The sequence below is a fragment of the Myotis myotis genome, unplaced genomic scaffold (genome assembly GCF_014108235.1).
Source record: "Myotis myotis isolate mMyoMyo1 unplaced genomic scaffold, mMyoMyo1.p scaffold_m19_p_2, whole genome shotgun sequence".
NCBI classification, from domain to species: Eukaryota; Metazoa; Chordata; class Mammalia; order Chiroptera; family Vespertilionidae; genus Myotis; species Myotis myotis.
In genome coordinates this window covers 71,518,030-71,535,353 of record NW_023416324.1, presented here as the reverse complement: position 1 = coordinate 71,535,353, position 17,324 = coordinate 71,518,030, and the positions used below count along the sequence as shown (strand labels likewise).

The following is a 17,324-nucleotide window of genomic DNA, read 5'->3' as shown; positions in this document are numbered from 1 at the left end:
AAGTATTGCTTCAGGGATATGGTCACAAGAAAGCATAGACTCTCTTCTCCTGTCAGATCCCAAGCAGAAGCCGCCCTAAACAGTAGAATACTGGAGGCCAATGGGGCTTCTCTACGTGCTCACTATGTGCCAGCTGTGGCCCTAGGTTCTGGGTGTAAGTGGTGAAGGAGAAAGCACAGTCCTTACTCTCATGGGATTTTCTATTTTATTTTCCCAAATAGCATTCAGCTCTTTGCATAGCAGGATGGCCTAAGTCTTCACCGAACTGTTCCTTGAGAAGTAATGATGGATTTGTGAGTGTCCCACTCACATTCTCCCCCAGCGTGTGTGTGTGTGTGTGTGTGTGTGTGTGTGTGTGTGTGTGGAGTGTACACATGAATGAGGAAGCAGGGCAGGTATGAATTGCACCCACCCAAACCTGACACAGACCCCGATTGGGGCTGCTCAATCTGCAGTCTGTTCCAGCATCTCCTAACCATGGCTGCTCCCTAACAAACACTGTAAAACTGCGTTATAAAGGGATGCCTTATTCATGGTTCTGGTCCACCCACGTTGCCTATACATTTGTTGGTATGTAGGGCATCTCTACACAAATGGTGCACGGTCCTTCCCATGTTTTATTTCATTTTTCACTCAGAAGCAGCCTGTGAGGCAGATGAATCAGGCGGTGGTATCTCTCACATGGGTGAGAAATCACTTCCCTCCAATCATGCAGATGAGGGGAAACTGGGTGGGCTAGCCATTCACCAGGGCCTTCCCCCCACCCTGCCAGTGCCTTCTGGCCTGACCTCCCACAGTTTTACAAGGGATGTGCACTTGTAAGTCAGCGTGTACTGATCACCTGCCTGTGTGATGCTCCTTCCTCTGAGCAGGCTCAGAGCTCCATTCATTAAGTCACTGTTCTCAAGACTCCTAAGACCCCAGAGAGGCTCCAGGTAAGGGCTCAAGTTAACTACTACAGATGCTTCTGCTCTGACCAGTAAGTCTGAGTAAGAGACAACTAATTAGTCTCATTGGAAAAATGTTTCTTTCCTCTCTTTCTTGATCTACTTATCTATATATATAAAAGGCTAAGCGACTGTCTGACCGTCCAACCGGCAGGTACATATGACACGCACTGACCACCAGGGGGCAGATACTCAACGTAGGTGCTGCCGAGCTGCGGTGACTTGGCAGCGGTGGTTCTCTGGTGATGCACCCTGGAACCAAAGAGGAGGGAGCCCTATTCCTCATGGGGCCGTGCAATTTCACTTCCAGCCAGGGGTTATGTTATTAAAATATTTTTCTAATTAATTTCCGTTCAAAGTGCATGAATCCGTGCACCGGGCCACTAATTTCTTATAATTCTCCTTCTCTGAGCTTCTCCTTGGGCCATACAAAAATCGATCGCTATGGCATCCCTGGAGAACACTTAACAATATAAAGCCATAATGCGGAGGCTGTGGACCAGGCGGGAGGTACCAAGTGTGGCTGAGTCACAGGGGCCATTGAAAGCCGCCTCAGAGGCACAGGGCTCTTTTTAGTAATGCAATTGCTGCGCTGCCTGTTCCCTTCCCCCTGCACCTTGAGCTCCGTGGGGCAAGTGTGCATCCCCTCTCTTAGTGCAGAGCCTGGAGTTTTGTTGAAAGTTGGAAAGAAGGCAGGCAGGCAGGCAGGTAGAGTCCGAAGATGCAACAAAAAAACGGGGTGAGAGACTAGGTTGGTGTAAAACAGTTTGCAGGATCTCCGCCCCACCCCTCCCACTTCCCGGGCTAGTGCAGGTGAAAGCCCTGCGGTAAATGTGCTGAAGGCACAGGTTCGCTGGGTTTGGTGGGGATCGGAGGGCACGAGTGCACGCTCCGTCTCCGTGGAAGGGGGCGAGTTCTCAGTGCCCCCAGCCCGGGAGCAGCGGTGTGGCAGCAACCCCAGGGGTTGCGGTGTAACAGCTAGTGCACAGACCAGGGCGACTCCCAGATGGTCGCTCAGGGCAGAAACACTGAAGGCGGGGCCTGGTCCTCCCTGAGCTCCTTCACAATAGACTCAAGGAAACCTGTAGTTCACAGAAGCCTCAGGTAAGGAGGCAGCTCTGCCTTGGCCGCCACAGACGGGACCCACTGTAGGCTCTGCAGGTAGCTGACATGGTCCTGGAGAGCATCGCTGGCACTCAGGGAGTCCAGGGCAGGCTTAAAACAACACCGCACGACCACATTTAAACCCAACCATCCCGATGAGGGAAGCGCGCAGGCACTGCCATGCTCACTTTTACAGATGAGGAAATGGAGGCTCAAGGAGGCTGAATGACTTTCTCGAGGTTTCAGAAGCAATCAAGTGTCAGGGCCTGTCCTGGGCTTCTGGCCTTTGTCAACCAACGCAGCAGAGGCATAGCAACTGCAATATTGTAAATGGCCAGTAGAGGGCAGCCTTCACAAAGAGGCTTTACAGAGATCAGGGCTTAGAGTACCAGCATTGGGACACAGGGATATCATGGACCCCCTCATAAGATACACTGAAAGGAATATAACATCATCTCCTGTGATTTTCTTGCCCCCCAAATGCTTACCAAAATCTAATCTTGCAACACTGGATAAATAAATTCAGGGACACTCTACCAAATAACTGGTTAGTGCCCTTGAAATTGTCAAGGTCAAAAAAGTCAGAGAAAGGCTGAGGAAATGTTCCAAACCAAAGGAGATTAAAGAGAAGTGGCAACTAAATGCAATACATGATTCATCTTGGATTGGATTCTGGGCTGGGGTGGGGGCGGGGTAGTGTAAAGGATATTACTGGAACAATTGATGAATCGAATTTGGACTATAGTTTAGATAACAGTATTTTATCAACGTTAGGTTTGTACTAAAGTTGAAAATTGTACTATGTCTATATAAGAGAATGCCCTTGTTCTTAGAAATACTTAGGAGTAAAGGGACGTGGTGTCTCTAATTTGCTTTTCAGTGGCTAAGAAAAAATACGGGGAGAGAATGCTAACGTAGTAAAAGAAATGGAGCAAAATATAAGTGATGGGTGAATCTGGGTAGAAGGTATATGGGGTTTCTTTATACCACACTTACAATTTTTCTGTAACTTTGGAATTATATCTAAACAAAAAGTTATCGCCCCCAAACTAAAAAGAGGCTGTCCTGATTCTCCAGGGGTTGGACCTTGTAGCCACACCTGATTCTAGGCAGACAGAGCTCCCTCTCGGGGGAGGGGGCATGGAGAGGCCTCTTCTCAGTGAAAATGGCTTCAGCCACTGGGGAGCCCTGACCTTTGCCCTGGGCTGGCCACAGTGGCTGCACTCAAAGCTTACTGATAACAGAATTGCTGACCTGGAAGATGGCCTTTGCTGCAAGTGTTTAGAGAAGAGTGCGTGTAATTCTCACCGAAACAAGGAACAGTGGACCTAGCTGAATGCAGAATGGAGCTAGCTGTAGGTTCTACATCTCAGTAGGGGCTGGGGACACAGGGAGCATTCTGGGGCTTGTGAAATGGAGAAAAGGAATGTAATTTGGGGTGGGTGGAACCACCACCTACAGACTTGCTGGGACCATCCTTCCAGAAGGTAACATTGCCAGAATGAATGAGCAGGGGAAAACATTAACAGCAAAAAGATACTATCAGGAGCTGCCATGAAAAAGGGCATGAAGTAGGAAAAGCCCACGGGAATGGGGGAGAGTAGACCAGTTGCACTAGAATCACCTGGAAGGCTCCCTCTCTCCCCTGCCCCAGAATTCTCATTCACTGAGGCCTGGGATGGGGATTGAGAATTTTCATTTCTAACGCACCACCCGTGTTGTGGCCTGGAGCACACTTGGAGTTGCATTGGTGTAGCCGAGGGTTGTGTCCAGATCACTTTGGAGGAGTCATGGTATAAAGGATATAAGAGCACCTCAACCAAAGTATTCTAAGAGGTCCACGGGCGACTGGGGTCACCTGGCTGGGTAATAGCAATTAGAGGCAGACAGAATTATGGGTGAAATGCTCCATGACCTGAGTTTCAGGAGACAAAGGAGGAGGGGGTGGAGGGAGGAGAAGGGCATTCTAGGGAGAGGGACCTTCACATGAGCAAGGACCAGTTCAATCCAAGTTTGTCATTTGGGTTCCCTGGAGAATAATGGGCCCAAAGATAGGTGGGGCGGGGGCTGAGAGTCAGGTCAGGAATTTGAACTGTATTAGAAGACATCACGGAGCCTCTAATGAGGGATCTGACCACAGACAGGGTTTTCAAACGATTGACCAGGCAGGTGTGGTGAAGGGTAGACTTCGGGAAGGGAAGACTAAAGGCAGGGAAACCAGATAGGCAGCTCTTCCTATAGGCTCCATGGAAGATACCGATCTGAGGTAAGGGCATGGCAATGAGTGTGGCAAACAGGGAGTTTAAGCATTGTAGTTAAGTGGGGGGAGGGGGAGTTACAAAAAGAATCCATTTGTCTTCTTAGGCTTTTGGCCTAGAGTTACCACCAAAATTGATACAAAGCATTCAAGTTTACAAAGATATTTTAAAAACAACCATTCCACTAAATCTATTTAAAGAAAGTGTAGAACTGAAAAGTAAGTGCGAGCTCGCATGTGAACATCTTCAGTAGTCTCCCAGGCAGGAAGTGGGCAGATGGAGATTAGTGATGGGCTGTAAATATTTAACAACAGGCTGAGAGCAGAGGAGAGCCCTGATTGGTAGCATTTGTCAATGTCATGCTTTAAGATCCTCCCACAACGGCTGATTTCAAGCGGCCAATATGATATCAGCCAGCTTGTGCAATTCAAAAACTGGAATATTGGCTCTTGGGAGGCAGTGTGAGCAGGCTGTAGCACACTCCTGAATGGAGACCAAATGCCAGGGAATGGATGGAGCCACTTAGGCACGAAAGGGCTTCTCAGCATTGGTCCGAGGACCCAGAGAGAAGCCCACGGGTCTGATGGCTTTGAGCAGCAAGCACTGAGCATCATGTCACTGAGGCTCTTCCCAGAAAATGACATGTGGAGGATGTGGGGTTTGTTCCAGGGCCCCCAATGCCAGGAGGATGATTTCACATAATGGACCAGCAGCACAAAGGAAAGAGTCTGACACGAAGAGGAAGGAGACCCAGTTTGAGCCTCTGCTACTCAGCAGCCATGTGCTTAACTGCCCTGAGCCTCAGTCACTCGCCTTTAAAGCAAGGACACTAATAATCATGTCCCCAGCTGGATGCATAGCCCAGAAGCACTCAGTACTTGTCAGACGTCACCCATCCTTCCCCTTCTCGCTCCTCCCCTGCTGAAACTTTTCGGAATATCACCCCTTCCTTGGGTCTATGCTGGCTCAGGCCCTGTATCTGCCCAGCAGGACCAATTTTCCCATCTCTGAGGACTGCCCCACACACTCAGGGGTTGACCTGGGAGCGTGTTTGCCAGCCAGCCAGAGAGGGAGAGAAGCTGCCCTTGGGGCTTTCTTCATCCTGCTTTGGTTCCACAGGAACTCCACTTCCTGCCCTTGGAACTTCACTTGAGGGAAGACCAGTTCAATCCAAGTTCATCATTTGGGTTTCTGTTGGAGGCAAAGACCAAAAAGTAGTTAACATATAAATGTGAGAAGTTCATCAGAAGGCTGATGGACTTTGATATTCAGCAAGGGCTGAGAATCAGCATAATATTACCTGCTGCTGGCTGAATGGCTGAAGGCAATCCCCTAACCTGATAATCCTTTATTGTTTACCAAACCTTGCTTTGCTAAAGGGCAAATGTATATTCCAGTAAATAAAAAGCTATGGGTCTGGAGATTCAGGGAGCCATTCCACTAGAGAGTAAATCTCCGCTGGGTTCCCCCATGCCTTCCAAATTTATATTTCTTTTTTTTTTTTAAAAATATATTTTATTGATTTTTTACAGAGAGGAAGGGAGAGAGATAGAGAGTCAGAAACATCGATGAGAGAGAAACATCAATCAGCTGCCTCCTGCACATCTCCCACTGGAGATATGCCCGCAACCCAGGCACATGCCCTCGACCGGAATCGAACCCGGGACCCTTCAGTCTGCAGGCCGACGCTCCATCCACTGAGCCAAACCGGTTTCGGCCAAATTTATATTTCTTATCTACTATATCCATTTGCACATGGCCCCTACTCCAGATTCTGAATCCTTGCTGCAAAAGGTTGCAGCAGGTTTCCTGGGGAATGATGGGCCCAAAGGCAGGTCGGGGTGGGGACTGAGAGTCAGGTCAGGAATTTGAACTGTATTCAGAGACAGTGTGGAGCCTCTGGTGGATGACATGACCACAGGCAGGGTTTTCAAAAGATTGACCAAGCAGATATGGTGAAGGGTAGACTTTGGAAAGACTAGAGATCTAGAGATTATTACCTGTTACCCAAACCTGGGATACCCTAATTATCTTCCTTTTAAAATTCTGGTAGAGAAATCGGCCCGAACCAATATGCTCAATTAATATTTGACAAAGGAGGCAAGAACATACAATGGAGCCAAGATAGTCTCTTCAATAAATGGTGCTGGGAAAATTGGACAGATATATGCAAGAAAATGAAACTAGACCACCAACTTACACCATACACAAAAATAAACTCAAAATGGATAAAGGACTTAAATGTACGACAGGAAACTATAAAAATTCTAGAAGAATCCAAAGGCAACAAAATCTCAGACATATGCCGAAGCAATTTCTTCACTGATACAGCTCCTAGGGCACTTGAAACTAAAGAGAAAATGAACAAATGGGACTACATCAAAATAAAAAGCTTCTGCACAGCAAAAGAAACCATCAACAAAACAACGAGAAAACCCACTGTGTGGGAAAACATATTTGCCAATGTCATATCCGATAAGGGCCTAATCTCCAAAATTTATAGGGAACTCATACAACTTAACAAAAGGAAGATAAACAATCCAATCAAAAAATGGGCAAAGGACCTAAATAGACACCTTTCAAAAGAGGACATTCAGAAAGCCAAGAGACATATGAAAACATGCTCAAAGTCACTAATCATCCGAGAGATGCAAATCAAAACAACAATGAGGTACCATCTCACACCTGTCAGACTGGCTATCATCAACAAATCAACAAACGACAAGTGCTGGAGAGGATGTGGAGAAAAAGGAACACTTGTGCACTGCTGGTGGGAATGCAGACTGGTGCAGCCACTATGGAAGACAGTATGGAGTTTCCTTAAAAAACTGAAAATGGAACTCCCATTTGACCCTGTGATCCCACTTCTAGGAATATATCCCAAGAAACCAGAAACACCAATCAGAAAGGATATATGCACCCCTATGTTCATAGCAGCACAATTCACCATAGCTAAGATCTGGAAACAGCCTAAGTGCCCATCAGTAGATGAATGGATTAGAAAACTGTGGTACATCTACACGATGGAATACTATGCTGCTCTAAAAAGGAAGGAACTCTTACCATTTGCAACGTCATGGATGGAACTGGAGAGCATTATGCTAAGTGAAATAAGCCAGTCAATGAAGGAAAAATACCACATGATCTCACTCATTCATGGATAATAGAGACCATTATAAACTTTTGAACAATAATAGATACAGAGGCAGAGCTGCCTCAAACAGATTGTCAAACTGCAGCAGGAAGGCCGGGGAGGGTTGCGGGGCAGGAGGTAGGGGGGTAAGAGATCAACTAAAGGACTTGTATGCATGCATAGAAGCATAACCAGTGGACATAAGACATTGGGGGATAGGGGAGGCTAGGGGACTGTCTAGGGCGGGGGGATAAAATGGACACATATGTAATACCCTTTGTAATACTTTAAGCAATAAAAAAAAAAAAAAAAAAAAAAAAAAATAAAATAAAATTCTGGTAGAGACAAAAGACTGGGTGGAAATCTGTTTTGACCTTGGGCAAGTGACTTGGCCTCTCTGGGTCTTGGTTTCTCATCTATAAAATGAACAGATGAATGGAAGTGAATTCCAGCTCTAATGTACAGCTCTACTCTCTGTCTTTATCCTAATACTAGAGGCTCAGTGCATGAAATTTGTGCACGGGTATGGTCCCTAGGCCTGGCCAGTGATCAGGGCTGATCTGTGGGGCAACAGCAGGGCCCTTGCTGGCACCCGCCTTGGCTGGCCTGGGGCCTGCGGGCTGAGGGTAGCTCCTGTGTTGAGCGTATGACCCCTGGTGGTAAGCGCATGTCATAGTGACCAGTCGTTCTGCTGTTTGGTCTATTTGCATATTAGGCTTTTATTATATAGGATGGAGTATGGTATAGTGAAGTGCCCACTCTATTTCACTAGACCTGAATGAGTTTGGTTTAAAGACTAGAGACATTTGGACCAGAGGTTAAGGTTACTCCCTAGCCAATTTTATTTGGGCCCAATAGATGGGTGCCCACTCATCTGACTCAAATCACATGTTTGTGAGGTTCCTGGAACTTGTGGGGATTGTGGAGGGCTACTGACTGTTGGCACTGGCATGGAGAAGGCTGATGCTGTAGTTAGACAAGGTTTTCATAAATATTCGTGAAGCCGTGCAGAAATCCAAGGGTTCCTGACCATAATGACATCAGATGGGGCTGTCCTGGGCCAGTTGCCTGTCTGAGTCTTTGAGAGGTGGATGGGAATGGGGTGAGGTGGACACTTCAAATCAGGCATAACCACCTTGAGTATTCCCCTTGGAGACAGTTTGCCTGTGCTCCAGGGGAAACTTAAGAGCTACTCTTTAAAAGTTATTTTGTTAATTATAAGAGTAAAAAAAAATAGATTACTATGGAATATGTATAAATTATAAAGAAATGAAACAATCTGTTATCCAAAGACCCAGAGACAACTTCTAACACCAATTTGATTTATAGCCCCCTAACTTTTTGCATGTCAAATGTTCCACACAGCCTTACCTCAGAAATTCCTCATTAAAGATTTTAATTAGTAATGTATGCAAATGATTTAAATTAAATAATACCAAATGTCCAATAATGAAAAACAAATAATATACCCTACCCTTCTCCACCCATAGTCCTAGTCCCCTGATGCAAATTTTAAGCATTTTTTTAAAAAGCATTTCTGTTTAGAATTCATTGGGTGATTACCTCCATACTTCTAAATAAGATGCTATTTATTAATTTAGCAACTTCAGTCTTTCTGTTGACTTTCTATTGTGATAGTGGAGTTCGCTCATTTCTATTCCACTCCCACCTCCTCCCACAACTTTCCTAAATATAGTAGTTAAATCACTATTCTCAGAGCTTTCCCTGGTCTCCTATTCAACCTCAAATAATACAATTAAACCCCCATTTCCTGTTCCCCCTGCCATAAATGGTATCTCTTTACTCCTCGCCCTGTAAGGGAAGGACCGGGCACTCCCACCTTTCCCTTCACCTCTTTTCCCTTCCACCTCCCAAACTCCGTCAGCCTGAGCCATACTTCTACATTTTGTTCTGAAATCCTCATTGTTATTTATATTTGTGTAAGGTTGATTGTAAGAGTTAAAGGCCAGAAATTAATGTTTATTTTATTTTGGCTATATAAATATAGGTCACAGCAGATCAAAGTTGTGAACTAGGATTACTTTTATTTCTTTATGGGACCAATGTCCCTACTCAATAGATAATGTTTCTCGAACAAATAAGTTATTTATTTATTTATTTATTTTACATTCCACCAATTTCCTTTATTTTACCCTCATATTATATTTTCCAAGCCTTTAATCTGTTTTTCAAGCTGTTTTTCTATTGATTCTTTTCACCTTTTCCCCCTGTGAGAACTGGTTCACCTGTCCAAATTTCACATGATGGAGTAGGAAACAGAAGCATGGTGAAAATGAGGCTTTTAATAACACTCTTGAGAGCTTGTGCCCATTTTATAGGATCACACGTGGGGCAAGGAACATAGCCTATTTATTTAGACCCTCCTCCAGGTCCTCATTGACTGAGGACTATTTGGTCACCTATTTCCTAATAGGTTGCCTAGGTCTTGCCGTCTCCAAGTGGGTCATTTAAAAAAATGGGCTGGGGCTTTCTCTAGTTGCCTACACCTCCCTTTGTCTAGGGCAGTGATGGAGAACCTATGATACGTGTGTCAGAAGTGACACGTGAACTCATTTTTTTGGTTGATTTTTCTTTGTTAAATGGCATTTAAATATATAAAATAAATATCAAAAATATAAGTCTTTGTTTTACTATGGTTGCAAATATCAAAAAATTTCTATATGTGACACCGCACCAGAGTTAAGTTAGGGTTTTTCAAAATGCTGACACGCCGAGCTCAAAAGGTTCGCCATCACTGGTCTAGGGGAATCTTCCTAGGACACATGCTATCAGCCACATGTACAGCTCTCATTCTCTCTCCCCACCCCCACACCCTGTTTGCTCTGGGGAAATTCAGCAGCCACCTGGCCACATGCTGTTTCTTTCCTATGAAGATAAGTCAGAGGCGTATTCCTTACACCCCCAAACAAACCAAAACAAGAAACCTCTCCCTGCAGCTCTCCGTAGTTCTCTATCTTCCTGCCCTTATTTTCTCTGGGGCTGCAGCGTGGTTGCCATATTGCAATTTCCCTTCATGCTTTCAATGACTTTAAGACTGTGATAGCTTCCTCTTTCTTAGTTTACACTAATTTGCTGGAGTATTTCCTTGGTAACTAACTCCCTAGGGTAAAATATACAGGAGGTAAAATTTAGAGTAGTTTCAGATTGCAAATGCCTTAATTCTGTTTTCAGCCAATTAATAATGCGTATAAAATTCTAGGCCAAACATCAAATCCCTCAAAGTAGAGTTTGTTTCTTTTTCTCTGAACTATTTTAGCATCCACGCTTTGTTCTTGGTGTTCTGAAAGTTTTGGTGGTTATATCTAGGTGTAGCTCTTTTTTCATTCATTGTACTGGGTATTCATTGGACCCTAGCAATCAAAGACACATGCCCTTCTTCATCTTAGAAAATTATTTACTGTTTTTATTTTATAGCTTCCCATTGTTTTAACTTCTCTTTTTTGGAATTCTTGTTATTTAGATCTCAAACCTCTAAATCGCTCCTCTATAGCTTTTGTCTTTTCTGTCATATTTTGCATTTCCTTTAACATATTAAAATTTATATTTGGAAGATTTCTTTAACGTCATCATTTGACATTATTCTTCTTATTAATTTTGACAAACATTTTCACTTTAAAGAGCTCCTTTTTGTTCTGTTTCTTTTTCATAGCACCCTTTTCTTGTTTTACCATTGTGACTTATTTTCCCAGTTGCCTCCGAGGCTTTTAGAAGTTTTTGTTTATTTTCATAAATCTCTTCTGTTCTATGAATTATCTCTATTTCCTCTAGAATCACAGTTTTGCCTATTGGTCCATTTTTTCTTACTTTTTCCTATTGCTGACTTTCCTCCCAGGTCTGTTTACTTTGGTTTTTCGTTTTTATTTAAGGTTGAGGTAATAAGGAGGCTGATAGGAAGTTTGAAGAGCATAGGCAGAGTTTGTCCACTCTCAGGCTTCTCGCTAGAGAAAGCTGGCAGGAAGCCAGTTTGTTGTTCTTTTTAAAGGTCTCTAAGGGCAGGAATGCAAAAGGCTCCACTCCGCACTTCCAGAGTCCATATTGGCTGCCCTAATTCTTCCCAGGTGATCTGTACAATCTCTTCAGAAATAAGCCCTCCAATGTCTGACCTAGAGAAGGTGATTGGCACTTGTCTAATTTGGGCAAACAGAGGTGTCAGCTGCTGCATATGTAGACCTTCAGTGGTTTTCAGCTCTATTTGCATGCCTGCTTTCTGGGATCCTTTTCATTTCCAGCCTGAGGCATCTCCCAGTCTGTCTATCTACGCCTTGGGAAATTTGTTAAAATCTGTCTCTGCTGATGGCCCCTTTCTTGTTTTCTTCTTTATTGTGGGCTTGTGCCATTTCAATTCCTTTATTGTTATTTTAATGAAGGAGTCTCAGAAGATATCTATGCTAAATCCTTAACCTGAACTAGAAGCTTGAAATAGCCATTTAAATTGCCATGTGGTACTCATCACATGGTTGTACCTTCAATTGTAGCAAATGTATAAACAATGTTGTGATGAAGATCCAGGCAGCTAGATCTTTATATACATTCATGACTAGTTATTAGACTAAATTGTGAGAATTGCTGCATCAAAATAGAAGCACCTATTTAAAATTTTTTTTTTTTAATTTCAGAGGAAGGGAGAGGGAAAGAGAGGTAGAAACATTAATGACGAGAGAATCATCGATTGGCTTCCTCCATGCCCCCTCCTGGGGATCGAGCCCAAAACCCGGGCATGTGCCCTTGACTGGAATCGAACCCAGGACCCTTCAGTCCGAAGCTCTGTCCACTGGCCAAACCAGCTAGAGTAGAAGCACCTATTTTTTTAAAATAAAATTAAATCTTAACCTTAGAGTCTAGCAATTCCACTCCTAGGTATTTACTGAAGAGAAATGAAAACATATTCCCACACAAACACTTGTACACAGATGTTCACAACAACTTTATTCTATGCACAAGGGCCCCAAACTGGAAACCCAAATGCCCATCAACTGATGAGTGGATAAGCAAATTGTTATATGTTTATAGAATAGAATACTATTCATAAATAAAAGAGAACAAACTATTGATACCATAACAACATGAGTGAATCTGAGAAACATGCCCAGTGAAAGAAGCTAGACCAGGGGTGGGCAAACTTTCTGACTCGAGGGCCACAATGGGTTCTTAAACTGGACCGGAGGGCCGGAACAAAAGCATGGATGGAGTGTTTGTGTGAACTAATATAAATTCAAAGTAAACATCATTACATAAAAGGGTACGGTCTTTTTTTGTTGTTGTTTTATTCATTTCAAACGGGCAGGATCCGGCCCGCGGGCCGTAGTTTGCCCACGGCTGAGCTAGACCCTCAAAAGAGAACATAATGCCTTATTCTAATTTGTATGAAATCTAGAATAGGCAAAAAAATCTATAATGAAAGCAGATTAATGGTTGGCTGGGGTAGGGGTGAGGGAACAAGAAATGTTTTTGGGTGATGTAAATGTTCTATATCCTGATTAAAGTGATAATTGCAAAGGTATATATTTTTATAAAAACTCACCAAACCAGGTTGTTCTGCCCCACCTGAGTGAACAGTCGGTGCCCTGTCATTGCTGGCCAATGGCCATGGCCCCAGCCCTTGGATTGTAAATTGGTGACTAAAGCTCTAGACAAGGCCCTTGTCCTGATAGCTGCAGCGGGCGGCCCTGGCTGTGGCCCACCCCCTCCCGTGATACCGAAGGTGGCAGGAGCCAGAGGGCCACTGTCCACCGAGACTTCTCTACTGGCTGTGCTCCTTCTGGCGGGAGGTGGAGGTATCGCAGGACGCTGTGCTAAAACAACAGGTGCTCCTTTGGATCTGGTACAAGTTTCAGTATTGTGCCGAGCCAGCTCAGCCAAGGGTTCGAAAGCCTGAGTGAGGGTGGCAAAGGATGAAGAAATGACAGACAGAGAGAATAAGCTGGGTCTAGGTGGATCTTCCTGTGCCTGGCTGAGGCCACAGAGAGAGATCCAGAGGCAAGCTGAGCCTTTATTTTATAGCCAGAGGTAAACAAGGTAGTGGTCACCATAGTTACAATGTTCCTGTGAGTTTCACTTGTTTTGGCAGCACTTGCTTCACCTCCCTCAGCCCATTAGCTTCCCAGATAAGATCTAGGGAGCATCATAAGGTCACACCTAATTATGCTAAGAGGACTGTGCCCTCTAAGCTGGGACTTGTTTGTGGCTTTGCCAACAGGTCAGTCTGAGGCTTAACCCTATAGCCGGCCCTACAAGTACAAGTTCACAATCACCATTACAAACATTTAGGAGTACTTTCTACCTTGCGTGCTGTTCCCCAAAAGGAGGGATACCTTGGATTGTATAAAGGGAATGGTGCAATGATGAATTGAATCTTTCCCTATGGTGCAATCCAGTTTATGGCGTTTGAGCACTAGAAAATGTTCATTACTACAAAGCTGGGGATTTCTGGTCATGGGCACAGATTAATGGCTGGATTCAGGACAGGTCTGACAGCGGTATCTGTACTTACCCTCTTGACATGGTTAGAGTTCGCCTAGCATTCCAGGTGAAAGGGGAACCCACTTACACAGGACTTATTCATGCATTCAAAACAATTTATGCGAAGGAAGTGGTTCCTTGGACTTTACTGAGGCCTGTTGCCTACTATACCAGGATAGGCTCTACATGCAGGTGTTTTATTTGTTACTTTTGGTACCTTAGAGAGTGTTGGGCTTTCCCAGGCGCCCACCCTTCTTGGCAGGCCTTCTTCAGATAATCCTATTGTCTTAGTTTTGAAAACTCACATAAACTTGCTTTGTGGTGGTGTGGCTGGAGCAATAGCACAGACAATATGCTGCCCCCAAAGCTGCTCTCTTTCTGGTGGAGACTATTAAGTCACTGCTTCCTGTTTGAAAGGTACCTTCGGCTTTCTGCTCATTTGAAGAACAGAAATGAGGGGTATGCCCAGCTACCAGAATGGGGCTGCTGTTCAGTTCCAGCCTCCCCCGAATTCCCACCTGCCCCAGTTGGCTCTTCTGGGAATCCCTGACATTGAGCAGAATTCTCCTTGAGGGCCTGTGCTTGCTATCTCCACGCCTGATGAATGCTGGATCCGCATAACATGGAATTCTCCACAGGAGTAAGGGAAGCTCATACAGGGAGCACCCACGTCAGAGCTTTCCAACACCACAGTCTCTCGAGAGCCCAGTCTGCCCACAAAGACCTCCTCTCTCGAAGATAAGTGTCCCGTGTTCACGCCACTGCTCAGGACCAGCTCTGAATACCCCTAATGGCTCCGAGGCACAATGCTCACTCTGTCTTTTCAAGGCTTTTGGTTTTGTTTCCAAAATGTCAACAGGTAACGGTTAGTGCTGATTAAACAGGCAGAAGAGCCTTGCCCAAGGAGAGCGCTCACTGCCCAATCTTCATCCAGCCCTTTCAGCTCCGCCCACACGACAGGGCAGTGGGCAGGTGGGCCTGGCTGTGCCACTCTGTGTAGTCCGGACACTGTCTTCCCCTTTGGGGCTTGGGGTTTTCTTCAATTCTTTGACGCGGGAAAGAACTCACAGCAGATGCTCAGGAGTAGGAAAGGTCTGTGGTTTCACTTACCATTAGAGCAGGCTCAGCCACCAGGCTAGGTCTCTCTGTGACACGCAGTTTCCCTCCGGCCCCTAATCAATCCCGTTCCCACCGGTAATCCTTGCATCAGTAATTGTGCTCCTAAGTTCTATGTTGTAAAACAATAGTTATCTCCTCTCTCCCTCTCTCTCCCCCCCTCTCTCTCTCCACACACACACACGCGCACACACACACGCACACACACACACACACACACACACGCACGCACACACACACACGCACGCACGCACACACACACACACACACACATTTGTAGTTTGGGCTCCTCCTCACACTACATCAGCTGGGGCTCAAGTCATCACCTGAGGGCTTTTGATGACTCACTTACTCGCTGGCTGTTGAGACTAGCCAAGGCCTGAAGGCTTAGTTCTTTCCACGTGGCCTCTCCATGTGGCCTGGGCTTCCTCACAACATGATGGCTGAGTGCCAAGGGTGAGCATCCAGAGAGAGAAAGCCAGGTGGAGTTGTATCGCCTTTTGTGACCCAGCCTGAGAGTCACATAGTGTCTATTGGTTGAACAGTCACAAAGTCCTACTCGGGCCTCAGGGGAAAGGACATCACCTCTTAATGGGGGAGTGGCAAGGTGTGGAAGAGCAGGTGGGACCAGAAATATTCTTGCATCCATTTTTGGGAAATACAACATTTGAGTTATTTATATTGTTAGGAGAAGTTTGTTCAATTTTGGAACCAACTGTGTAAAATTTCATTGCAATCAGTTACCACAATTTGGTTGTCCATTTTTCGGTTGGAGATTTATGTTGTTTCCAGTCCCCCTTTTGAGGGGAGCTGTGTTTATGTGTTTAGCTCTTTTTATAGTGCTGCTATGACCATTCTGTAGAACTTGGCTAGTTCATACGAGCCTAGAGCAGTGGTTCTCAACCAGGGGTTGAGCAGTGAAGACAAAGTCACCACTGCACACACTCCTGGGTACAGGCATTTTTCTAAAGCAAAGGAAAGGCCCCATTGATTTTTAGCAATGTCAGGGGCATTCAACAAGTGTCTCGGACATTTTTGGTTTTCATGACTGGACTAAGGACCATTGCCACTGGCATTTTGTGGGTAGAGACCATAGGATGCTGTATACATCCTATGGCAGACAGGACAGCCCATGACAACAAGGAATTATCTGGTCCAAGCTGTCAATCATGTCAAGTTGAGAAACCCTAGCTTAGAGCATACATGTAGGAGTAGAATTCCTTAGGTGATAGGGTATTTATAGTTCCAAGTTTACTTCAAGGTACTCAAATAGTTTCCCAAGTGGTTAGACCAGTTTATACTCCACCAGCATGGAATGCTCCACATCCTTTGATATTGTCAACCTTCTTAATTTTTGCTAATTTATGTTTTCTTCTCTCTGAAATGCATGTGCATGTGTTCTGCCTTTTTTTTTTTTTATAGAACTGGTTTGTAGGAGTTCTTTATATATTCAGGGTATTAATCCTTTGTTGGTTGTGTGTGTTGCAAATATCTTTTCTCAGTTGGTGGCTCATCTTCTCACTTCTTCACAGTGCTTTTGATGAACAGACGTTCTTAAAATTTTATGTGGTTATTCTCATTAATCTTATAATAGCCTCATTTACTAGTACAATTTGCAATTTGGGGTCAATATTTAAGAAAACCTGTCCAGCCCTGAGTTTTCACTGCCTCCCAAACCTGGCAGACTATTGGGTTCTTTTCCCTTCCAGTTGGTAAGACCTGGTGTTCCTCTTGCCAGCCCCAGAGGTAGCTGTCCATCCTCATCTTCTGCCACGATTGCTTGGTCCTAGTGGGCAGTGGACTTCAGCCTTGATTATCTGATGGACTGCACTTTCTCTGCTGAGACTGGACTCTTTCCATGACCTCTCTATCCCTGTCCACCAGGACCTGACTCTGATGTCTGGGGACTGGCCTCAAAATGAACTGACTTCTCTGAAACCACAGTGCCCAGCAGTGTCAGCACTGCCGAAATGCCCCTTAGATATCGCCTTGCCAGGATTGAGCCCCAGTTTCCTACAGTACTGGGATAGCTTTATCTGGACCCATCTGAGACCCTCTCCCATAGGGCTGGGGTCAATAATGGGGTAGAGCTGAAGATGCCAAGTGGTGCCCAGGGACACTTCTGCTCACAAGAGGGGTGGCCCAAGATAAGCCTGTCTGCTCTGACATTGTACCTTCAAGACAGGCCTGCCCACCCAGTGACCCTTAAAGCTGACCGCAGTTGAAGGACAGCCTTGGAGCTCTCTGTTCCATCAGGGGCAGCCAACCTGTACAGAACTTTGTTTC

The 17,324-nt window shown here is 45.1% G+C and overlaps 1 pseudogene; it reads left to right on the top strand.

The window, feature by feature from the left end:
* Positions 1-8,088: 8,088 nt before the first annotated feature.
* LOC118675559 lies at positions 8,089-14,317 on the top strand (annotated as a pseudogene).
* The last annotated feature ends 3,007 nt before the right edge of the window (positions 14,318-17,324 follow it).